Here is a 26488-nt window from a genome sequence, read left to right as displayed (position 1 = left end):
TTCCCTTCACTGTCACCCTTGTCATTTCCTCTTCAACGACTGATCTTCTTACTAGACTGTGAGCTCCGTGAGGATGGCGACTCCAGGCATCGTGTTTACAGCTGTTTACTCAGAACCCAGCTCAGGGCCCTTTGTGCAAATTCACAAAAGGAGACCCTTCGGCAAGATATCCTGCGGCCTTCTGATAGACAGTCGTCCTCATTCATGTACAGATCTAAACACAAAATGGGAGCATTGTCCCCTAGATTCACGCAGTGTGCAGCCTGCACAATCTCAGAGCACCACATATTTGTTAACTGACTCTAGTTGTAAAAAAAAAACGTAGTTCAAACGCTCAAATATGTAAACTAAATAATTGAAATAACAAACTGAGTGTCTGCTGGGGGCTGAAGAGAATCCAACCTTTGGAACACAGGGAAGAAAACCAGGTCGGTGACAGAGAGAGAACCATAAAGAGGCTGTTTAGAAAGGCAAGACCCGGAAGTGGGTCAGGGCTGGAACCTTGCAAATTAGTGACTGTTTCTTTAGGGACTTTTCTCCCTTGTGTGTGGCTGCACAGTTGGAGACTTAACTCATTTGGGGATTTAGTTTCAATAGAATAACAAATTTTCTTTTTGAAAATAGCTTTCCATTTGTAAAGTGAAACATTTTCCTCTGACCTGAGGCTGAGGCTCGGCATAATTGGCATGCTGGCACAGTGTGGGCAAGACGGGGACTGGAGAAACCTTTGCCGTGATTCCCTAAGGACTTGGAGTCACCAAATGCCACCCAGCCTCCCCTGGCTTGTATCTAGGCTCTGGGGGAAGGGAGCGAGGGCGTCGTGTTGCCCATGTGGTGGGGCAGCAGCAGTCGAGGGTGTGCCTGTGGAGTGAAGACTGCAAGAGGCGGGAAGAAAGGGATTCGCCGCTGTTGAGCCCGGCCGTGTTCGGGGCACTCGCTGGCGCTCTACGCACCTGATCTCATTTCATCCCCACCACTGCCCCGAGAGCCAGCCTCGCTGCTGCCGCCATTGAACAGACGAGAAAACAGGCTCAGATCCAGGGTCAGCAAACCTTTCTGTGAAAAGCCAGATAGTAAATAGTTCAGGCTTTGCATGGAAGATAGTCTTCGTTGCAGCTACTCAGACTCTGCCCTTGCAGCATGAAGCCGTCACAGACAATGTGTAAACAAATGGGCGTGGCCGTGTTCCAGTAAAACTTCATTTGCAAAGATAAAATGATGTACGAATGCTCAGGACGATTCACCTGCCATCTTGAGGTCCAATAGAGGGATTGTTACCGGGGATGAGAACGAGGGGTGGCGCTTGAATTTGAATCCCTTCTCCTCCGCTTATCTGCTGACCCCGGGTAGATTTCATAACCTCTTTGTGCCTCAGTTTCCTCATCTGCAGAATGGGGATGATATCAGTACAACCCAGTTCATAGGATTATGTGAGGATGGAATGAGCAAGGCAGGAAAAGTGCCTGGCACGTGCTTGGCGCTCTACAAGAGTGGATTTGAGCCCGGGGCCTCTAACGGCAAACCAGGGCTCTTTCCTCTGCAGATGGGCAGGGCAGCGTCCTTCCCTCACCACCCCCATGAAGAAGCTCCTATCTGGCCTTGGGGAGACCTCCCGTTCACCGGCTCCTGAAGGAGGTGGGAGGCAGGGGGAACGCAGCGGGAGACTCACCCTCAGCCTCCAGGTCACTCCCCTGAGCCCCCTTGCCCCCGGGACCTGCCCTCAACAACCCCCCCCGGAACGAACCCCCATACAATTGGTCAAACATGTCTGAGCTTCTGTTGATCCCTCCAGCTCGGCTCTAATTTCTCCAGGTGAGGCTGGGGTGTGGGGAGCAGGGTGGGCTTTGTAGTAAAAGCATCCGTGGTCCTGTGTCTCAGGCCAGAGTTCTCTATCTCCCAGGGAACCCCCTCAGGAGGGCAGGGCCTGGGCAAGGGGCAGCCCCCACCCAGTTGTCACTGTGCCATTGTGCCATTGGCTGTGCTGGAAGCAACTGCAAGACGAGGATTTATGAGGTGAAGTGAGAGGGAGTGCACTGGCGGATTAGCCGTGCTCGGCGCCATTTAGCACAGGAAGGAGAAGAAAACATAATGAATGAGATGCTGTCCTGGAGAGTCAACTACCGCAGCCCATATATTTCTGCCTAAAAGAGTTTTTCTGCAGCCAGGCACTTGCTCAGCAGGGCCGCTGTGTGTTTACAGACGGGGTTTTTAAAAGAATGTCTACTCCTGGTCTATAAAGTCACAATTAGCTGAACCCTAATTTACAAGCACGATTTGCTGTTGCCATTAGAGCTGGTGTAGCCCCGGCCTGCTGGAGCTGTGAGCATCTGGAGTGTGCTAACAGAGGAAGCCTGGGCTCCTGTCAGCCACTGGGGGGTTTGTTGGGAGCAGCCAGGGTACAGAGGGTGCCAACCTGGAGAGATGATCTAGTGCAAAGCTTCACACTAGTTTTCAAATCCTTACAATATCTTCCAATATTCTCTCCAATTTGCAAGTGAGAAAACTGGGGCTCAGAGACGTTAAGTAATTTGTGAGGGGTCACACAGCCTGTAAGTGAAGGAGGTAGAGCCTGGGTCTAGAACTGAGGACCACGGGCGTAAAGCCTTAGCATCGTTAGGGACTCGGAAGGATAGCAGACCTGGGCTCCAGTCCCAGCCTCCCCGCTCACCGCTGTGTAACCCTAGGACAGTTACTTAACCACTCTGAACCTCATTTTCCCCATCTATCAGATGGGGATGACAGAGGCGTCTATCTCATTAGACAAATGATGAGTATAAAGGGCTTAGCCACGTATTACTTTCCCGGGGCTGCCAAAACAAACGACCGCTGACTGGGTGGCTTCAACAGTAGAAGTTTATTGTCTCACAGTTCTGAAGGCCAGAAGTAGGAAATCAAGGTGTCAGCAGGATTGGTTCCTTCTGGAGACTCTGAGGAAGAATCTGGTCCGTGCCTCTCTCCTGGCTTCTGGGGGTGGCTAGCAATCCTTGGCGTTCCTCAGCTTGTAGATGCACCACTCGGATCTCTGCCTCCATCTTTACACCGCCTCGTCTCTGTGAGTCTGTGTTCTGTTCCGTCTCTTATAAGGACACGTGTCATTGGGTGTAGGGCCCATCCACTTAATCCAGGAAGATCTCATCTTGAGATTTTTAATTTAATTACATCTACAAAGACCCTTTTCCCAAATAAACTCATATTCACGTGTTCATGTACCTTTTAGGGGGCCACCATTCAACTATAGCTCATGAAAGGGGCTCAGTAATGTTGCTTATTGTTACCATCATCAAGGGCTCGCTGGAAAACGTCTACAGCAGCTTCTCCAGCCACCCTATCCCCAACACCCTCACTAACCCAGATCTGAATCCATGTCTTTTGTCTTCTTTTGTCTCAGGGGCTAAAGAAAGACAAATGCTTTGCCATCTTCAATTATCCACCAATGGGCTCCCCTCCACTGGTGAGCGTGGGGTAGAAGAATTTTGTCCTTGGGTGTGAGAAGATGGGCTGGGAGGCGCTGCCTCACTCTCAGGAAGCCCCCTTGGGCCCAAAATGTGGCTGGAGTGCTAGCTGTGGAAACTGTTACCCGGGCTTCTGCCTCGGGCTTCCGGGGTGAGTAATGGGCTCAGGCCTCCAGCTCAGGGCAAGAAACATGGGTTTGGTCCTCAAGGAGGCCAGGCCTTGGGCAAGGAAAGCTGGGACTCTGGGAACACCACGTTCCCACCCCAGGCCTGTCCTTGTCCTGTGGATGGCAGGATGGAGCGAGCTCAGGTGGGGAATAGCCTTAAAATCTTATTTTAAAAATAAAGTTTGTTGCTGCCATTACAAAAGCAATCGTGCTCAGTATGGAAGATGCTCAAGAGGGGGAAGGAGACGAGGAGATCACTTAGCACCAGTGACAACCGTCAGTATTTTTTGGAGTATTTCTTTCCAGTTTTTTTTCTTCTTCTGCATAATTTTTATCTCACAGGGTTGATACTGTTCACACAATTTTGCATCTTGCTTTTTTTCCCACTAACTCTTAAAGCATGTAAGTATTTTCTCACGCAATGACAAGTTCCTTGTAAATATAATTTTTAACGGCCAGATAATATTCCACGGAGGGGCTGTGGCGTCATTTCTCCAGCCAGTCCCCTCTTGCTAGACATCTTGGTTGTTTCTGGGAGGTGAGTAGCCATGGGAGCCAGCAGACTGGGCAGCAAGGGCGCACTAAGGGGGGCCGGGCACGAGGTCTCAGGCCAGCTGGGCAGGGTTGAGGGTGATGTGTTCCAAAGGTGGGCTGGGCTGCGTTCACCGGCCACCTGTGAGGCCAGGTGCGCGGCCGGCCAGAGCTGCTGTCGCCACTGTCAGACCTCCTCATCTCCGAGCAGCTTTATATTCATTTCTGACGGATCTGCAGCAGCCCAGGCCCTGACACTTCCTCTTTATGTCTCTCGCTCTTTGAGCCTCTCTGTCAAGTAACTAATGAACTGTAAACAGACACTCCAGTGCTCCAGGGGAACCCTCGAAGGACCTCGCAGACACTGCGTCTGTACAGCAAAGAAGCCTTCAGGGAAGCAGATAAAGCCCATCCCGCACCAGCACTTCTTGGGCAGAGAGCAAGTGTCCCCTGCATGCATCTCCCTGTGGAGGGATAGTGGAGGTGTTCCCCAGACAGCCTGGGCCCTCACCTCCTTTGCTTGTTGCTTTGGAAGCCTCAGAGGGTCCTGCCCCACCCTCCCTCCAGCTCAGCTCTCTCCAAGCCTGGTTTGTGACTAGACTCATAGGGAGAGTTTTTGGAAAATGCAGATTCCCAGGCTTCCCATCCTAAAGATTAGGACTCAGTGAGTTGGGTGGGGCCCTCACTTGATTAGATTATCAGATCGCTTTGGGAAATGCTAGGTTAGGCTGGGGACACCCCAAAAGCTCTGCTCAGAAGCTCCCTCCTCATTTTGAGCTTGGTGCTGCTTGTGCTAGTAAGGACCCCCAGGTCTCCACTCTTGGAGGGCGTGTTCCTTAAGCTCTGTCTTGAAAATTACTGATCTGATCCAATTCCTTCACTTTACAACTGAACGAGCTAAGTCTAGAGGGAGGGAGGGATGGACTCGTCCAAGCTGGACTAGAACACGGCTCCCCCATTCCTGAATACATGGGCCCGTGTCCCTGGAGGCTTATGGTCCCCACTCCTATTCACTGTGTCTCTAGCTCTAGTTGGGCTGTGTTTTAGGAGGGGGAGAGAGTGAGCCACCTGCTCCCGCCTGCCTCCCCCACGGTTCAGCTGACTCCTCCGTCACCTGCCTACCCACTGCCAAGCTAATAAAATCCTGCAGTTTCCATAGACTGTTGGGTCCCGCCAAGCCCTCGGGCGCCTTTCGTTACTGGTTGGTTCTGCGAGGAGGGAGAAGAAAGGCAAGCACCGATCACTTTGCCGGTGCACGGAGCAAATAAATAGCAGCTCCCTTGTCTCTAGGTCCTTTTCATGCTTGAAAATCCCTGATCTTGTCCTAGATCCGCCTGCAGGGACGGAGCTGGTCTCCCCCACCCCTGTGCTGATTTGCTGATGCCATCAGGTTTTTGACAAGCACAAGGGCCAGGTCCCTGGGGGAGGCGGGGACACTGGGGTAGGGGGGACACTGGGGTAGGGGGGCACCAGGGTGCCCTCCCTGGTGAGGGGCGTGAATAGCTCTTCTTCTGGCCCATAGGAAGGGACAGAAGTTGTGGGCTGGGCTCAGAGAGGGGCCCGAACCCATCATAGATCATGCGTAGGAGGGACTTAGGGCAAAGGGGCTGCCAGCTCAGGGACTGCATGTCCCTTTCGGTCTGGGGCCTCCTCCTAGGCAGCGAGGCGTCAAATGGGCCCGTGGAAGGAAAGGATGGCAGCGGAGGGAGCTGAGTACCTGAAATGAAATATGGATGAGGCTTCTTCATCCCAGGAAATTGGTAGCTGGGGCTGTGGGCGGTGCCGGCTGGAGGCCATGAGGTTTGTCTAATCTGATAATGGCCATTTTCAGTGACACTCGCTCCCTCACTTCTGGTCTCTCATTTTGTGAGGTTCCTGGGGGCAGGCAGGTGGGGCCTGGAGAGAGGTGGTTCCCTGGAGCAGAGGCCCAGGGGGCCGATTAACTTCTGCTCTGAAGTGGGGCAGGGGTGTCCTGATGTCATCCCCACAAGGACAGGGGCAGTTCCGGCCTGTTCACTGCTGCACGGTGCCAGCACAGTGCCTGGCGTGCGGGCTCCACTAGCATTTGTCAAGTGATGAATGAACATCCTGTCTCCACTCCCTTCAAAAACCTGCTCTCCGCCAGGTGTCCGTGAGTAACGTGACCTAACTCAATGTATGCTCTTGTATCAGTGGATGCTAATTTATTCATTCAATCTATATTTATTGAGCACCCACTGTGTGCCAAAGTTCCAAAGGACCACAGGACCAAAGAGAGACCACAGGACCACAGAGTTCCAAAGGACCACAGGACCAGAGTTCCACAGGACCAACGTTCTTGTGGTCCAGAAGCTCACACCCCAGTGCCAAAGGGTCCCTGCTCTCAGGGAATGTTTCAGAGGCAATTTCTTAAACTAAAGAAAGAAGCTGACTGGTGGTTGTGTGGGGTGCTGTGGTAGGTGGGTGGTGGAGAGATCTCTGGTTGGGGGAAGGGGAAGAGAGATTTCCAAAATGCTACCTGGTTTGAGCCTCACATCGATCTGGGCCAGGCGGGGCAGGCAGGTGAGAGCTCAGTGACTCATTCCCATTTGCACTGGGCATTGTGGCAGGGCCAGTGTCCTGGCTGTGGACTGAGATTAAAAGCATCATCAGGCCGTTTCCCAGTGTTCTAGGCCTGGTGGTGTGAACAGCCTGGGAGAAGCAAACCCTTCCCCTCTCCGGCACCAGCCCCCAACTCTGTGATTTGCTGCAGTCTCTGGTGGACTGGACTCGGGGCGATGTGTAATAAACGTCAGGTCGGGAATGCTGATGCCGCTAGGAAGAAGAGAGATGCTAGCCACTGAGGGTTCTTATCACACTAATGGGGTGTGACAAGACAAAAAGGGTTAAACTGGGAGTGTCCTCAGCCTGTGGTGAGCCTACCCCTGCTCACTAAAGAGGGTTCCTTCCACCCCCAGGGAGGGCCCTAGTGTATGAGACTGGCTCTTTGGGTTTTTGGGATATAGAATCAGGGAGAATGGGGAGAGTAGCTGGAAAATCTGAAGCTCAGGCGTTGGAGGCAGGACCAGGGATTTGGGAGGAGGGGGCACTAGGGCAATCAAATGCTCTAGGGATGTAGGGATGTAGGTGGGAGAGACAAAGAAACTGGGAGGTTTTTCTGACTACGTGTCCCCTTCAAAAGGCCTGAGATATGCAACTGAAGAACTTTATTCATTTATTTATTTATGTACTTTTGCTGAGGAAGATTCACCTTGAGCTAACATCTGTGCCAATCTTCCTCTATTTTGTATGTGGGTCGCTGCCACAGCATGGCTGACGAGTGGTGTGGGTCCGCGCCAGGGGATCCAAACCCACAAACCTGGGCCACTGAAGCGGAACAGGCCAAACTTAACCACTACGCCATGGGGCCGGCCCCTGCAATTGAAGAACTCTAAATAATTTTTTGCTTGCTAGACTCTGTGTCCTGCATCATGGTGACACTGACCATTTGGATGGTGGCATTAGTAAGGTTACATGTCATAAGGACAAAGACAAAAATAATACCTAATGTACTGAAGGTTATTATGTACTATGTATGAGTAAAAATCATCAAATACCCCGCATTTCATTTAATAACACTATTCTGCCTTTTTCTCTTTTATGTTGTATGTTTTGACCTCCTCAAGCTTGCTTTCTTCTTCTTCCACGCTGACTAATAGAATTTCGATATTGGGTCTTGAAACTGTAGGTCCTTATAACTGCTGGTGAAAGAAATCTCAGCAAGATAAGAGTAAAAACAGTGTTTCCACTTTCCCTGCAGCTATAGGAAAGCAGATTCTAGTCTGCATCACAAATCCATCCTTGCAAATGTTATTTCTAACAAAAGAGTTTTATATGGTACCCTGACTTCAGAGATGGTTGCAATACACCTTAGCAAACAGTTTTTAACTCTTAAAGAAAAACCCTATAATTCTGGTTGATTGTCTTACTCAGTAATTTATTAACTTGGTAATAATATTTAAATGAGTGTTTCTGTGTGTGAGTTGTCTTTGTAAAACTAGAGGAGAGTGATGGGCGCTGCCTCTTCTCCCACATGAGTGAGCAGGAACAAAACCTGCGATCATTAGAATTCTTATTTAAACAGGGAGTTTGAGAGCACTTGTCTTCTTTCAATTAACAGGAGAAAAGCGCCGAGTCCTTCACCTGGGTTATCTTGTCTAATCCTCATAACAAACCCACAAGAAGGACCCTATTGTTATCCCTCTTTTACAGACAGGTCAGTGTCTTAGACCAGCACGTCTGACTCAGGTTAAACCTATCGGTCTGACTCAGAGCCAACTCAGAGCCCACGCTCAGCCTCCATGCTGTGCCGCCCCGGGGAGGGCAGCTTCACTTCTCCCTGTGGAATGATGACTCTGGGAAGTAGGTGATGAGGAAACTAGGGTCTGCTTGAAAATCTAAGCATTCATAAAATAGGAGAGGAAACTTCAGTGGCAGGGCAGCTTTGCAGAGCCCAGAAGGAGGGACTAAGCCCAGAAAGGAATGAAGAGGAGCAGAATTCAGAGAGTGCTCCTGAGTCAGGATCCAGGAGGCTGCAGGGGGAGCAGGGGAGTGCAGGGGAGCCTAGGGAGGGGCTAGAGGGGCTTCGAGAATGACTGGCCTGGGGCTGGTGGGTGAAAGGGACAGTCATTGTCAAAGGGACATTGAAAGGTCAATGCCACAGACATGGTACAACTCAGGGGGGACCATCTACAAGGAAAGCTAGGTGAGTGGTGAGCCCTGGACTTGGGCAGTGTGGAGACTCTACTTGGGGACGCCTTGCTTAGAGGAGCAGCCAGCTCACTGGAGAGAAGAAGAGGGAATATACAGAAGAGCCTAATAAGTGTTTTAACACTCTGCCAAGCTCACTGGGCGATGTGAGGCTCAGCTCCTGAAACGGATCAACTTGTGCATTGCCTGTATCACACAATCACTCCTCCCAGGAATGAAAGTTGGTACGTTTAAAAATGGCAGCACTATGGGCAGTCCCTCACGTGTTAGATATAGTGCTTGTTTGTCTACTGTGCTTCCTCATCCTCTTTCTTCTAATTCCTGTGGGAAACTACCCCCTAACACACCACACACACATGCACACGCACATGCACACACACGGTTCCAGTTATCTTTTGCCGCATAACCCGCTACTTTCAAACTTAGTGGCTTAAAACAGTCATTTCATTATGCTCACAGATTCTGTGGGTCTGGGAAAGGGCACAGCAGGGGTGGCATGTCTCTGTTTACACGATGTCTGGGGCCTCACCTAGGAGGACTCAGTCTGGGAGCAGGAATCATCTTGAGGCAATGTTACCCACATGTCTGGTGCTGGATGCCGGTTTTCCACTTGGACCTCAGCTGGGGCTGTCAGTCAGAACACTTGCACTTGGCCTCTCCACGTGGCCTGGGGTTCCTCACAACACGGAGGTTTTGAACTTCCTAAATGGGGGCCCAGGCTTCAGAGATGAGTGTCTCAAGAGGCAGGAAGTAGAAGTTGCCAGTTTCTAAGGGCTGGACCTGGACATGAGGACAGTGTTACTTTTGCCATATTCTATTGGTCGAGGCAGCCACAAAGTCTGCCCAGATTCAAGGGGAAGGGACACAAAGTCGACCACGAGACCATGATATGGAGGAATGTCAAAGTTACATTGTAAAGGAGCACGAGGGATGGGGGGTATTGTGGGGTCCACGTATGGAAAAATACAATACACACACACTCAGTCTTGGTGTGGTTGTCAATTATGGTGTCCCTCTTGTCTCTCCCAGGAATGGTCACCTGGTCTATGCTAGTCAATCAGACTACTCCATCCCTCTGGCAACAGTGAGATGTTCAAGGATGGATATGTGATCCAAGCAGGGCTGTTACAGTTTTTCCTGGTGTTGATCTACGGACTTGGGAGAGGAATTTTCTGTGAGGATGAGAGTCTAGGCCTGTGGTGACCTTCTTGGCTGCCAGCGGGACAAGCCTGCCCGCAGAATGATCCCAAGCAGACACACGCAGAGCTGAGAGTTGGAGAGAGAGAGTTCTGATGGCATTGCTCGAGCCTCTGGGTAGAGTCATGCCCCACCAGGTCCTGTCCTGGATTTTCAAGTTTCTGACACAAAGGAAAGAATTCTTAACAATAGAGCAGGGGAGAAAGGGATGATTGTACCACATAGGCAGCAAAAGGGTGAAGATTTTGAGCCCCAACGCTCATTCTCTGGAGAAGAAACTTCCTCCAGAGAGAGGCAGAGTATTTTCCAGGAGAAAAATAGTGGGAGATTGTTTTGCATGAATCCCCACTCCCTATGGAGTGTATCACCCCCATTCCTTCCTCTCCTCCCACTGTGATTTTATCCCCCCCAAAATCCGAGAATTTTGGAGATGACCTAGATGTTGGGTAATTAAGGATAGCTGCTTTCCAATCCTGTGATATTGAGCAAGTAACTTAAATCTCTCCTAGCCTCAATATTCTCATCTAAAAGCTCATAGGGCTATTATGAGGATTACATGAGATGATACATGTGAAACCCCAGGCACAGTGCTGGGCACACTGCAAAATCCTGATGACTGGAAACTGTTACATGAGCACTTTGGACTGGAAATTGTTACATGAGCACTTTGGGTGGCCAAGAGTCTTCTGATAGGAGCACAAAGATGGAGGTCTCAGCATCTCCAAAATAGCCTCAGCTCTGCCCAGTCTTCCTCCGATGCAGCCTGTGGAACTATTAGAAATGACAAGAGGCTCTGTTGCAGATTTATATGTACGGGTGAGTGATAATTTCCATAACAAAGGCAGGCCCGCACAGGCTGGACACAGATTCCTCCGAGGCCCAGGAGCTGCAAAGGGAACACCTACTAAATCAGGGTGGGTGAATAAAGCCCAGGGTGTTCTCCTTCCCTTCCCCATGCTAATGAGGTGACAGATTCCAGTTATTAGCCCAGTGGAAGGGCCTGGCCATGGTAGGATTTATCTTGAAACTGAAATAGCTGCATGGGGCCCAGGCATCTTCATAGTCCCAGCACATCTCCTGATGATGACCAGAGAGGATGCAGGACTTGAAGGGGGCCCAGCAGGGACTTGAAGGGGCTGGGAGGAGGGGAAGGGGATGACTGGGGAGTGAGATGAGTAGGGCCTTGCAGAATGTGCTGCTGTCAGTTACCTCTGAAAGAGTTAGGATTTACGCGGGTGAGTTGTAATGGAATCTAAGCCTTTAGTTCAGTTTGTAAATTTGTAAATAGTTCTGTGACCTCGAGGTCTCGTTTCCCCATCCTGAAAAATGGGCACAATGATGCATGCTTTCCATACTTTTCTGAGGTTTGGGGAAGACCCGAGGAAATACAAAAGGAATGTGGGAAATGGAGGTCCTAGGGCCATTTACAGATTTACAGAATGCTTGAGGTGGGGGATCAAGAAGTTCAAACAAATCCTCCCATTTTATAGTTGAGAAGAATGAGGCTCAGGGAGAGGAAAGAATTTGCCTGACATCCTTGAGTGAGTTAGAGAATGAGATGAGACAAAGTGCGAGGGGTCCTGATGCTAAGTAAAGTGATCTTTGACTTTCTCCTCATTGTCCCATTTGCTCGCTTCCTAGTAGTCAAATTGGGTGCAAATTCCTAAGGCACCTATGGCTGGTAAGCCTAGTTAGGTAGAGTATGGGCTTGAACACTATGCATTTGTGGTCTCCCTGGGTCCTCTGGCTGATCTTGGAAGTGATATCCCTGTTGTATTAATGCTTTACGTGTCATATATGTTGATGCTTTTGTTCATAATTGATAGTGTGTAGACTCTCCCATTGGCAACCCATCGGTGTGAGCCCATACTTCCCACTGGCTGCGGTGAGGTTTGTTTCTCAGATGATGAGCCATGAGGAGTGGATTAAGTGCTCTGCATGTCCTTCCTCCCCAAGTGGTAGCCCATGAATTGAAAGATTTTGAGAAGAATTGGCATAAAAGAGGTAATGGATTCTATTTCCAGATGAGCTGGGTGGCTCTGAAGCCACCATTCATTCTTTCAACAGCAAATAAGCCATAATGTGACCCTGTGCATGGTCCTTCACAATATCTCACAAATGTATGGCACGAGTTACAAGAGGGACTTGAGAAAGGGAGCATGGATGACACAGGGAAGTGCATCCTTAATTTAGGAGAGAAAATTCATGTGGTGGGAGGTGAGGAGGGGTTATCATCACCATCTTCTCTCAGTGGACCATTGCAACAGCCTAACTTGGTCTCCCAGCTTCCCCTCCCACCTCCCTAGTCCGTTCTCCACATAGCAGCTAAAAAAGCTGGTTGTTTTAAACATAAATCAGACCATATCACTCCCGTGCTTAAGAACTAAACTCCTTATATGGCCTCAAGGCCCATGTGATCAGGTCCCTTCCTACCTTTCCAGCCTTATTTCTTTTTTTTTTTTTTAATTTTTTTCCCCCAAAGCCCCAGTAGATAGTTGTATGTCATAGATGCACATCCTTCTAGTTGCTGCACGTGGGACGCGGCCTCAGCATGGCCAGAGAAGCGGTGCGTCGGTGCGCGCCCAGGATCCGAACCCAGGCCGCCAGCAGCGGAGCGTGCGCACTTAACCGCTAAGCCACAGGGCCGGCCCTCCAGCCTTACTTCTTCTATGTCTTCCTCTTATGCACTATACTCCATCCGCACTGCACTCCTTTCCATCCTTTGAACTGCCAATTTGTTTCAACCTCAACACCTTTGCAGTTGCTGCACCCTTTTCCTGAAATGCATTTCTGCTAGACCTTCACAAGTCTGGCTCCTTCTCATTGTTCAAGTCTCAACTCAAACCTGATCTCTTCAGAGAGGCCTTCCCTGACCATCCTAGCTAGAGTAGTTCTGACCCAGTCACTATATTATCTGACATAATATAGTGATATAATTATCACTATATTAATAATCAGTTACTCTGATTATTTTCTTCATAGAACTTAAAATGAACTGAAATTATCCTAATTATCTTAGTTATTGATATGCTTATGTGTTTATTGTCTTTCCCTCCCACTAGAATGTAAACTCTACGAGAGCAGGAAATTTGTATGACTCATCAGTACATTTCCAGTGCTTAGCACAAGGCCTGGCACACAGAAGGCTTTCCATAAATACTATCTGAATGAATTAATTGATAGTGCATGTATTTTAAAGGAAAGCTTTTAAAATAATCTCCCTTTTTACTCTCTCAGAGAGGAAGATATTCTTGCACATATGTTTCAGAGAGAAAATCAGGTGGGTCCCAGGGGTTCTGTTCTTCTGCCCATGTACTCCACTGACAATTCTAAATACGAAAAACTCCATTTGCCTGGGCATTCCCTGAAGTGCAGGTCCCTTGGGAAACACCCGGATTGGAGGAAGGAGGTAGAGGTGGAAGGGAAGTAAATGTTGGGTGTTTTCCAAACCAGTCTTCTCATCACACATACGTTTTTAATGCTGTCAGAATTTAATTTGTTATACAAAGCTGGAAGCAGTAGCGTTGTGTGTAAATAGCAAACCATGGGAAGACGGCTTTCCACAAATACCTTTTGCCAACCCAATCTATTTCCATATCCATTTAACGCATGAGTTCCTGGTGCTGAAATAATAGACTCAGCCGGGCGCCTGAGCTTCGCGTGGATGCACCTCTGTCCGAGGTGCTGAAACAGCCTCCGGGAGCTGCCCGGCAGCATGTGGTCACCACGCCCTGCCATAGTTGGGTCACGCTGCAATGATAGCTGCTGGAAATTACAAGGCTAGACTATAATCCAATTCTCATTTGGCATCACTTGAAGTTCATCCAGTAGCTGCTGCTGCAGCCATCCAATTCTGCTCTAAGGAGAGTGACAGGGATATGGGATAATGAGTCATTTTGGCAGCTCTGCTGGGCGTGTCCAGCCTCAAGTGTTGTGAACCACATCAATAATGCCATCAGAAAGGGCAGAGGTACAACAGATAGTGGTTCACAGTCTGCACTCACCATGACACCTGCCAGTCCAGCCTTAGACTCATGGTCTGTAGTGGTGCCTCTGCCTGAAGATCCCATCCTCAGTACCCTCATTTACACAATGGGCAGGTATGTTCCCATTTCCCTGGAGATGGAAAATAATACATGAGCTCTGTGAATCTCGTGGCCCATGGAAGCGAATGACAGATGATGATTTAAATTTTGGAGTGATGGAGTGACCATTTAAAACTATTTGTTGAAAGTTTTGAGGCATAACACATAAAGTACACAAATTTTAAGTATACAGCTTAAAATGTCTGTGTGTGTGTGTGTGTGTGTGTGTGTAACCACCATCCAGATAAAAATACGTAACATTTCCAGCACCTATTCCTTGTGCAAACTTTCACCAAGAGTAACCACTTTTCTGACATCTGTCACCATAGATCGGTTTTTCTTGTTCTTGAGCTTCATATAAATGGGATAATTCTGTCTGCACAGAAATCCCCAGTTCTGTGTCTGACTTATTTCATTCAACAACATCTTGAGATTCACCCATGTTGTTGCATATCAGTAGTTCATTCTTTTTTATTGTTGTGTAATACTCTTTTGTGTGAATAAACTACAGTGTATTGACCCATTCTACTGTTGATGGACATTTGGGTTGTTTCCAGTTTCAGGCTGTTATGAATAAAATTGTGAACACTCTTGTGCATGCTTTTTGAAGACAAAGAACTCACTTACATATATACTCAGGAGTGGAATTGCTGATCATAGTGTATACATATGTTTCCAAAGTGGTTGTGTCAATTTAAAGTCATTCTTTGAAAAAAAAATTAATTCCTCCTTCCTGATTTTGCCTTTTCTGCATTCTCTTGATCAATGAAGATGTTCTTGGGAAGGCTCAGTTTAAATAAAAAGGCTTTAGATTTTTCTGGGACACTTTACTGATCAATATTGATTAGATGACTATTCGCTACCAATCTCTTCCAAAAAACCGGAGACATTCTTCTCTTAGACCTTTCTTCTCTTTGTTTATCACCACGACTGACTCCTGTAAGGGAATCTGAATGAGAGGATGCAGAGTCTAGAATGAACAACCTCCCCTTCTTCCTCTGCATCCCAAGTTACAACATGTCTGACAGAAGAATCCAACCAAGGAGAGCTACGAGTGTGATATTTATCCCCAGTTCCGTGGAGAAATCCTGGGAGCTCCACACACTCAACGGGCAATTAAAAATCTGCAAGGAGCTTTGTGCTTTAAGAATGGGACGGGGAGAGGTAGCATGGAAAAGAGCAAACTTCTTCTCCTTTGTTCTTCTCTCTTCTTGCCTTTTCCCCAGATTTTGTGAGATTTGGGAACATTATATCTACTGCTAATATACAATGTTTGGATAATTTTAGGGTTCAAATTTGGATTGTATTATAGACAGCTCAACAATCTCAAGAGCACACATGGAGTACCTTACAGGTCGTCCTAAACATTGATCCATTCATTAGGAGACCCAGTGCCCACAGTCCACCTCACCCCCCTGGCAGTTCTCTCTGATTTGGGGTCATGAGATTTCCCTCTACACATTTACTCCTCCAAAAAATCTCTCTCTCTCTCCTCTCCCTTCCCCCTCTCCTTTCGTAACACTCGGTCTCTGTCATTCTCCTCACTCCTTTCCTCTGGACCTATCTCCCTCTCTGCTTCTCCTCCCATTTCCACTTGTCTGACATATTCTTTGGAGAAAAGATCTCTGGATTCAGAACAGCCAAAATGCCTGGTGAAGAACAAAATGAGGCTTCAATGTTCTTTTGAGATAGAGCTAAAAGTTCTTACAGCCCCTTTAGAGATACCAAGAGAGATGGGAAACGGTTTGTGCTTCATGAAATGAAAGCAATCAGGGCTATGCCAACAAGAACCAAAGACCTTCTACTCTGCCTTTCTGAGTTGAGGTTGGGGAAGCTCTTGGCTAGGCTGAGGGTTAAAGGACTCAAAACATGAGATGAGGAGTGAGAGTAGAACACATCTGCGGTGTACCTTGGCTTGGATTCCATTGGCCTGGACAGTTGAGGGTCAGGTAAGCATGGTGGGACAAGAGAGGGTAAAATGTTCACCCTGGGGCCCTGCGAATATTGGAGGGTCACATAGACATGCCTTTAGGGAGTCCCTGCAGAACTGGGATTGAGAGCTCTGCCTGTCTCAACATTATTTAACTTCCCCATCAGCCATCAAGGCTACCTGCAGGTCACAGAGGAAGTCATCTCCAAATCTGCCACAGCTGCAGTATTTTCCCGTGGTGCACCCCACCTCTGTGGCCTGAAGATGGTCGCTGTCAGCACTTTCCCTCTCTATGTAGATCAATAGGGCCCTTGGATATGACCTCAAGTTCAATTATAGCTACAATTATGGAATAAAGAGGCTGTTATTGCACACCTACCTCTTATTAAGAAAGCTGCACTGGGGGCTGACAGAGACTGGACCTGGGGGAAATCATTAGCCCACTTATTTGAAATCAATTTAAAGTACATTTGCCTAATGGTATGAGCATTGTGAATTATCTATAAATTGTTAATTTAGTTGAATGTCACGCCAGATTTTCATTTTATAAACTGCGTTTTTGGGTTGGCAAATGTGTACGTCCCTCCTCTCCCCTCCACACTTGCTTTCTCTTTTTTTCTGAAACAAAGCTTGATAATCCTGTCTCTGGGATCCAACCCATAACAGGAGGGTTGAACACAATTCAACCTATAACAGGAGGCCTTATACACTCCCACTCATTCTCCAGGAACCCTGACACTGTCTTGTAAACAAGCCTGGTGAGTCACACACGGCCCTGTGACCCCTGTTCCCCCAGCCTGACAGCTGGCAATCTTCAGTTACTCAAAAGCCTTTGGTGTTAGAAACAATTAGAGCAGGAAAGGGATGCTGCAAAGAGCTTACACACCTATGACCCACCTATGCGTCAGTGACAACTTGGGGAGAAGGATGGAGCAGAGCAGTGGGCCTGGAAGAGCTGCCCTGCCTCTGAGCTGGCTCTGCCTGGATCAGAGTGGGAGGTGGCCATGCCCTCTTCTCTGTGGGTCTCTGTCTCTGTCTGGACCAGGTGACAGGAGCATGTCCCCAAGAAGCAGCTTGCCAGGAAGAGGGAGGTCAGCCCTTGAGTGGCCTTTATGTTCTCCACAGCAACTGCCCTGGGAATGAGGCTGTTGTCTATATGGCAGCTTTTTCACTGTGGACTGGGCACCTCTGATATGAAGTGGCACTGGGTGAGCTCTTGCAGGCAGGCAGGGACTCTCTATACCAGACCAGCTGGAATCCATTAGACTCTTTGTGATCCTCTGTTCCCTGCCAAGCATTGTGTGAGACAGTGGGCTCTAATGTGAATAAGGACCCTGCCTTCAAAAATACCTGTGGATAGACCATCACTTGCATTTATGGAGCCCTTACTTTGTGTCCTGCTCTGTGCTAAGTGCTTTATCAACATTACCTCATTGAATCCTCACTGGAACACTGAGTTCGATACTTTCATTGGCCCCATTCAACAGGTGAAGTAATTAAGTGTGGTTGATTGTTTGCACAAAAGACCATAATTATTCCCCCTGTATCCCAACCCCTTCGCAACATGACTTCCCAGTTCCTCCCATCAGGAGGTAGAGTCTGTCCCCCGCCATTTGAATCTGGGCTGACCCGTGTCTGACTTGGAGAGTAGAAAGCAGTAGAAGAGATGGCACGCTGGTTCTGATCCTCGGCCTCAGGAGGGGTGGTAGCTTCCTAGGGCTGTCATAACAAAGTAGCACAGCTGCAGGGCTGCAACAACAGAAATTTATCATCTCACAGTTCTGGATGCCATAAGTGCAAAATCAAGGTGCCAGCAGGTCCATGCTCCCTCTGAAACCCGTAGGGCAGGACCTTTCCTTGCCTCTTCCTCGCTTCTGATGGTTGCCAACAATTTTTGGCATTCCTTGGCTTGAGGATGCATTGCTCTGATCCTCCATCTTCATGTGGCGTTCTCTCTCTGTGTCTTCACATTATCTTTCCTCTATGCATGTTTGTGTCCAAATTTCCCCTTTTCATAAGGACACCAGCTATATTAGTCTCCTAGGTCTACCATAACAACATATCACAGACTGAGTGGTTTAAACAACAGAAATTTGTTGTCTCACAGTTCTGGAGGCTGGAAGTCCAAGATCAAGGGGCCTGCAGGTTGGTTTCCTCTGAGGCCTCTCTCCTTGGTTTGCAGATGACCATCATCTTTCCTTGGCTGTCCCTCTGTGTGCACACACCCCTGCTGTCTCTCTGTGTGTCCTAATCTCCTCTTGTTATAAGGACACCAGTGAGATTGGATTAGGACCACCCTAACAGCCTCATTTTAACTTAACCACCACTTTAAAGGCCCTATTTCCAAATAAGGTTGCATTCTGAAGTACTGGGGTTGGGGCTTCAACATATGGATTGTGGGGGGACACAATTCAACCCATAATGGGAGGCCTTGTGCACTCTCACCCATTCTCTGGGAACTCTGACACTGCCTTATGAACTAGCCTGGTGAATGACACACGGCCCTGTGACCCCTGTTCCCCCAGCCTGATAGCCAGCCAAGCCCCCAAAGCAAAACCACTCAGCTAACGCACAGCTGACCGCAGACACCTGAGGGAGCATTCTAGGGTCAGATGAACCACCCAGATGAGCCCAGCTTAATTTAATCAGCTCACAGAATCATGAGCTAAATAAGTGGTTGCTGTTTTAAGCCACTGGATTTTGAAGTGGTTTGTTAGGCGGCAACAAATAATTGGTCTATCAAGGCTCAGAGAGATAACGTGCCTTGCACAAGGTCACACAGCTGTAGGTGGAACCTGGGCAGCATGACAGTCTGATTACCACAACACCAGGAAAAGATGTGTCCCAAGGTATCAGATTCATCAAAGTCTCCCTGGGACAAGGGCCCCAGAGCCCCTGAATGGGACCTCCGGAATCAGTGAGCCAGGGGACAACATGGGAGGAGTCTTGCCTCAGCTACGCCATTTGCTGTGAGACTCTAGGAGAAGTCACCTCACCTTGCTGAGCCTCAGTTTTCTCCTCTGTAGAATGGGCTGGTGACAAGTCAGCATAAGTGAGGCCATCTTGTTACGCTAAATGGCCCCAGCCCCTCATCTGTGTGACTACTCGCTGCTCTGCACATACTCCAAAAAACTCACATACTCCCCTGATTTATGGCCTCCACTTAGATATGTACTCTCCAATAGCTTGACAAATTAAAAACTTTGTTTTATGAGTTTCTCTCCAGGAATAGGCTGACCACAGGCAGGAAACACACCTACAATGTATCCATCACGGCTCACAGAAGAATGGAACAATGTGATGCCTGGAGCCTGTCACGCCTGGAGACCAACATCCCTGGACCCCCTCATCACTGCCCATTTTCCCTCTATAACTGCCTCAAGATTCTGTAATCTTTGAAGATGAGTTTTTGAGACATTAGTCACCTGTCTTCCGATTTGCCGGCTAATCTAATTAAACTTTATTTCTCAATCTCTAGCTTGTTGTGATTAATTGGCTCAGATCGCGGCAAGCAGAGCAAGCCCATTGCTCGGCATCAGTAATAAGCCTGTCTTGCAAAATTGTGAGGAACCGGTGAGCTTCTGAATGTGACGGCCTCTTGTGAGTTGCACAGTGCTGTATACATTTTAGGGAGTCTGTCTTTTTATTGTAATAATGTCGCTGACGCTCTCTGTTCCCTTTGACACTACCTGTACCACTGAGGCACTCCAGGTCCTCACTCCCTGGGGGGGCAGTTGCATGTAGTGGAAACTGACCTTGGAGTCAGCCGACTTGGCTTAGAATCCCACCACTGGGTGAAGATGGGCAAGTCACTTTCTCCTCTGAAAAATGGGGATACACTTTCCTTCCAGGGAGGGTGGTGGGATGAAGTGATTTCATGGGCGGAGAGAAGACATGTGGAAGGGACTCGGTTACTTCTCAGCTTCCTACCCTCTCTCTTTCCTCACCTGCCCTGCATAATTCTGCCTGTTCTCACCAAGGTAAGGCAGATGTCCTCTGAAGGTGCTCTGGCAGGCAGAATGAAGTGACAGTTTTGAGATAGCCTGGTCAGAAACACTTCTCCTCTCCCCACGCAAGTCAGAGAAGTACAAGCAGCATCTCCATTAGGAAGACTTACGCAGCATTATGTGCTGATAATCCTCATCCTTCACTTCGAGTCCCTTTGAGAAGATGCAGGGGAGGAGGCTGAAGGCAAGAAGGGGATGCAGAGTTGCTGGAGAGTAAAAGGTGCCTGGTAACTCCTCCCCCTATAGTGAAGCAAGGCAAGGGCATCTCTCTGCCCCTGTTCTAATGAGATAGTTCCCAATTTACAGGTAGGCAGATGGAGGCTTGAAGGGGTAGGAAACTCGTTCAGTCAATAAATATTTACAATGAACATACTATATGCCAGGAATCGGGGATACCCAGTCTTTGCCCTCATGGGGCATGCCCTAGTGGACAGAGAGAGACAAATAGGAGGTCATTAAAAATACAGGGCACAGGAAGTACAAAGTGCTGTGGGGTCACATCCCAGGACAGCCAACCCAGATTTGGGGCAGCAGTGAAGGCTTCCTGGAGGAAGCTGAGTCCTAAAGAATAAGGAGGAGCTATGAAGGTGCAGGAGGAGAGGAGGAGTGTTCCAGGCAGGGAGAACAGCCTGTGGGAGGGCCTGGAGGTGAGCCACAGCACTGCACGTGTCAGGAACTAAAAGAAGTTTGGTTGGACTGAAGCCTGAAAAAAAGTGGAGGCAGTAGCATGAGACAAAAATGGAGAAATTATCAGTGACATCCTAGAGGGCCTTGAAGGCTGTAGGAAGGACCTTCAACTTCATTCTGGAAGTAACGGACAATGCTTCAGTCAGCTGTTGCTGCAATAATGCTGCGTAACAATTCTCCCCAAACTCAGTGGCTTAAAGCAACAATCATTTATTGGTGTCATCTGAGAGTCAGGATCTATGTGAGGACCAGCTGGGCTTGGCTCCAGGCTACAGTTTGGGTCAAGTCTGTTCCACATGCCTCTCAACCTTCTGGAACCAGTGGGCTCCCCAGGGCATGTTCTTCCTGCAGAGAAGCAGAAGCTCAGAGAGCAAGTCCCCTCGGACAGGCATATTTCAAGCCTTTGCTTGCTTCACTCTTGCAGACATCCCAACGGACAATGCAAGTCACGTGGTCAGACCCAACATCAATGCGACAAGAAAACATATTCCACCTACAGTCAGAGAGAAACTAGTCTGGGAGGGAATAGCCCCTATTTATTGAAGTACCTGCAACTCCAAGCACAGAAATGCTGTCCTGAGCTGGGAGAAATCTGTTGTATAACGATGATGATGGTAGCTATGATGGTTTAGCAGGTATCATTATGGCTAAGTTCTTGGCATATATTATCTCATTTAAACACAACAACCATGCACGATGGATATTATTACTGTATTTAATGGATGAGCAAGCAGGTTAAGATAGAGCAAATGACTTGCCCAAATTCACAGTTAATGGAAGCAGAATGAAGATGCAAACCCTGAGTTCTATGATTCTAGACCAAGACCACAACATAGCCCAACTCCAGGCTCTTTCTATTCCCCTGTGCTGCCCCCTCCCAAGCATTCCCTCTGCCTGTTCAACTACAAGGAGGCGAGGGAATGGCATCAGGTGACGCCACACTCTTGGTCACTCCAAAGGCTCTGATTGGAACTCTTTGGCTCCAAAGCAAGTGATGGTCCCACATCTCTGCTCAGAGAAGGTGGCGGGGAGGCTGCCCCTGGTCCCGCCAGATCCTGGCAGTGCACGGGTTCAGAGCACTTCAGCTGATGTTTGTTGATGCCCTTTCTGGGTGAGGGGTGCAATCCTTCCCTCCTTCCTCACTGCTCTCTCTACCTTACCCCATCTTCCTCCAGCCCACCCTCTGCCCCTCAGCCAGACTGAGCTTTCTAAGGAGCAAATGAAAGCCACATCTCTCCTCTGCTTAAAAAAAATCATGCAGCTAATACGTTCCTGCAGTCAAAAAATCCAAGAGTGTAAAAAGATTTATAACAAAAGTCTTCCTCTCACTGCTGTCTGCCATCAGCCTGGTACCCACCCCCCCCATCCCCACAGGTAACCACTAGTTTTTTCAATGCACATACAAGCAAAAATGAGTATATATTCTCTCACCTACCCATGTTTTTAACACACAAGCTGGCATATTTTACACACTGTTTTGCAACACTTTCTCGCCATTTAATATAGCTTGGTGATTTTTCACACATCAGCACTTAGAAAGCTTCCTCATTCTTCCTTTACAGCTGCAGAGCATCCTATTGTCTGAATGGACTGACCATAATTTATCTCATCGGTCCCTGTGCTGACGGACGTTTAGGAGCTCCCAGTCCCTCGCTATACCAGACAAGTCTTCAGTTAATAACTTCTACACTTGGCCAGTGCAACTTTATCTGCAGGATAAATTCTCAGAAGTGGAACTGCTGAGTCAAAAGGATTGTGCGATTGTGATTTTGACAGTTACTGCCAAATTACCCTCCATGACGGCTGAACCAGTTTATACTCCCACCAGCAATTCGTAAGACAGCCTGTTTCCCCATAGCCTCACCAACAGAGTAGGTTATGAAACTTTTAGATTTTTACCAATTCGATAGGCATTAAATGGTCTCCTGCTTTAAAAAACCCTTCATTGTATCCCCATTCTCCTTGGATAAAGTCCAGCTTCCTTGGGTAGTTGCAGGGGTGGGCACAGCCCTGTTCTTTTCAAGGGCTCGTTGTCACGCAGGGAGGTGAGTGTGGACCCAGTGTGGACCCAGCTCATTACAGCATGGGACTCGATGTTCCAGCAAAGAGCCATGAGAGAGGAGAGGAAGCCTTCATGGAGGAGGTGGCTTCTGAGCTGAGCCTTGAGGGATAGGTCAGTCTGACAGGTGTTAATGGGTGAAAAAAGAGGGGTACATGTGTTCATAGTCCAGAAGGGAGATGAGAAATGTCTGAGGAGAGTGAAGAGCCCATGGTGGCTGGAGGACCTAGAAGGAGACAAACCTGGAGGGGAGTTGGGGCCTGGTCATGATGGGCCTTGAATATCTTGTGAAAGAGTTGGGGATTTAACCTGTAAATGATAGGAACACAATGAAGCCTTTTGAGAGAGTGTGTGAAGTGGGTGAGTGGGGGGACTGTTTAGTTAGGATTCTGTATTGAAAGAAAACCTTACTTAAGGTGGCTTAAGGAAAAAGGGAATTTATTGGCTAGTTTAAGAAAAAATCTAGGGGTAATTAGCTTCAGGCATGGCTGAATCCAGGGGCTTAAGTGATGTCATCAGAAATCTGTCTTTCTCCCTTGGCTGTGCTTCTCTCTGTGTTGATCTCATTCCCAGGCTTTCTTCTCACAGCCTAGAAATATCAGTCAAAAGAGAGTGCATCATTCTTAACAATTCCAGCAAGTCCCCAGGAAGACACTCATTGGATTCATAAGGTGCCCATCCCTCAACCATTCACTATGGGCAGGAAGACGGAATGCACTGATCGGCCAGGCCTGGGTCACATGCCTACCCACCTGGTGGAGGGGTGGGGGATTGGGAGGTAATGGGAGCTTGGGTTAATGGGGGTAGTGTTTATTAGGGGAGGGTGGCTGCAGCTTTACCTGCACCACAAGGTCGGGGGGGGGGAGAGAATCTTCAAAGAAAAATCAATGTACAGTGACCAGAAAAGGGGAAAATGGGCTTTTGTATGGATGACAGATTAAAGTTAGAGAAATTAAAGAGGAGACTGTAAAGTGCAGGGAAGAGAGGATGAGGGAACTAGAGGAGGCTCCCTTTGAACTCCTCCCCTGAAGGTGTGGTGTGGAGGCCTGAGCTTCTTCTTGTGCCGGGAGGTCCATTCCACTCGCTGCTGCGTCCTGATCCCTTCTCCAATATGGCAGATCTTGGGCCCTAAGGCAAATCCAGGCAGCCTTGGAGGGCAGGGCTGGGCAAACGTGAGGCCCTGTGCCAGTCTGAGACTCCAGGTAAACTGGTGTGTGGACCCACAGCCCCTGACTGCTGGGCTCATATTTTAAGTCCGTTTGGAGTGGCTGGCATGTCACAGGACTCCACTGAGCCTTGAATGCCAAAGGCAATGGTATTTAGCCTGCTGGAGCAGGCATGAACGCCACGCTGAACTCTAGAGGGCTGGGCTTTCCTCAGGGGCACCTCTGTCCAAGGTGCTGAAACAGCCTCTGGGAGCTGCTTGGCAGCATGTGGTCACCGCGCCCTGCCATAGTTGGGTCACACTGCAATGACAGCCGCTAGAAATCACAAGGCTAGACTATAATTCAATTCTCATTTGGCATCACTTGAAGTTCATCCAGTAGCTGCTGCTGCAGCCATCCAATTCTGCTCTAGGGAGGCCCTGGAGGAAAAGGAGGCTTGGTTCTTCCTGGGCAACTTTCTCCACAGTGACCAAGGCTGGTCTGAGATCCCTGTACGGAGGGCCACCCCCTCTTGACTCACTTGGTGGGACGTGTGTGTGTGACTCTGAGTCCTGTAGGTAGGAGTGCCAAGCTCCTGAGATGGCCAGTTGTTTTCTCCTGGCCTAGCATGTCGCCCTTTTCTCTGTTTGCTGTCCCCAGAAGACTCCAGCCTTGCCCGCCATGAGATACAACGAATCTCTTCTTTTATGGCCTAACATCAGCCTGCAGCAGGCTGTCCTCTGGCTCAGTAAGGCCTGTGTCTGGTGGGATCAACTCCCCAGATGCAAGAAAACTGGTTCTCATCCTTTAAATCCCAGGGCAGAAGCCACTGCCCCAGGGAACACTCTGCCAGCCTGGCTGCACAGTTTTGTGCCCTTATTCCACACTCTTCTCCCTCACAGCCCTTTAGCTTATGGTTATATGTTTGAGGGTTTCTTTTATTAAAGTTATTTTCCCTACCTTGACTATAAGGTCCCTGAGGTCAGGGTTGGGTCTGTTTTTGTGTTCCCTTTTATCACCGAGGCCTGAAACAGTGCCTGGCACAGAGTAGCACTCAATGAACAGTTGATGAACAAATGAATGAACAGCTCCAATGGGCATGCTCCTGCTTAACAGACGTAAACAATGAGAACAAGAGAGACTCACAGAAGAAGGGTGGCAACGACAATGGTCACTGGGGGCAGCTTGATTTTAGGAGACTCAGATCCTGGCAGCTCAGCAGTGGAAGGAATCAGAGCTCTGGACATCATTTTGTCCCCTGTCCCATTTTCCAGGGGATTAAATCAGTCTTCAGTGGCACACTCAAGGTCACCTAGGCAGGGCTGGAGCTAAGACTCAGATGCTGGATGCTTGACTCCAGGCCTGGTGCTCCTTCCTCTCAGAGGAGCCTGCAGGTGGGTGACTGCTGCTGAGAGAGAGCCCTGCCTGCCCAGCTGGCTGGCTGCTTCTGTGATTCATCTGGTTGCATGCTGAGAGGCTACAGGGGATAGAGCATACACTCAGGAGCCATCAGCCCTGGGTGGAAATCCTGCTCTATCACTCACAAGCTGTGTGACCTCAGGACAGCTACTTCATGTTTCTGGGCTTCAGTTTCCTTAGCGGTGAAATAGGACGAAAACACCGCCTTCTGAGGAATGCTGTCCTGAGAATGTATGGGTAGGGCCTGGGACTCAGTAGGCACTCCAAAATAGCTGGCTCTAATCTTCTGGCCTCCAAGGGAAGCAGAGAGAGAAGCAGGGGCTCAAGGAATCTTTGCAGGTAATGGGGGTCCCTCTACCCTGGGCTCCTCTCATGCCCTCTGCCCCTCCTTAGCTGAACGCCTGCACATCTTCGCAGACCCCAGGCTAACTGCTGTGCCTGAGCTACTGATGGGCATCTCATTAACGCTCTGCAAAAGCTCATTAAGACCATGAGCTGCGCGTCAGCGGCAAAGGGAGGTCAAGATTCTTTCCATGGGAGTTAGTGCCCCTGGGACCCTGTGGCATCAATATTCACAAACAAGATGAAGGGAGATTTATTTGTAGGTAAGTCAGCATCCAGGTGTGTGGCCAAAGTTCCTTGGAGCTCCCTGAAGGATGGAGTCACCCACATCCTTCCCCCAGCCTTGTCCTGGCCTCTGCCCCAGGAGGGAGAGCATTACTGGCTGGGCGCCGAACAGGGTGGTCACGGCGCAGGGCCTGAGGGACCAGGACAGGTCAGTTTGGATGAGGAGAGAAAGATCTGGAGTTGAGAACACCACCATAGCCCGGTAGGGAGGCGGAGTGGGGCAGGGACCCTCAGCAACAGAAGCTGCCTGGCGGTGTGCTGTGGGCACTCGCCTTCCCCTCTCTGGGCCCCAGCGTGTTCTTCTGTAAGATGGGAACCCGGCTCGCAGGAGAATCATGAGGGTCACGAGACAGTTGTGTTGATGCGAGGGAGTGCTAGTCACCCGGGTGGGGGGGTTACAGTGACACCAGGGCCAGACCTCCTCCACCCTTGACCTGCCTGCCCATCACCCCCA

This window comes from Diceros bicornis, chromosome 13 (assembly GCF_020826845.1).
Source record: "Diceros bicornis minor isolate mBicDic1 chromosome 13, mDicBic1.mat.cur, whole genome shotgun sequence".
NCBI classification, from domain to species: domain Eukaryota; kingdom Metazoa; phylum Chordata; class Mammalia; order Perissodactyla; family Rhinocerotidae; genus Diceros; species Diceros bicornis.
The sequence above is the reverse complement of the archived record's forward strand: the minus strand, read 5'-3'. Positions refer to the sequence as shown.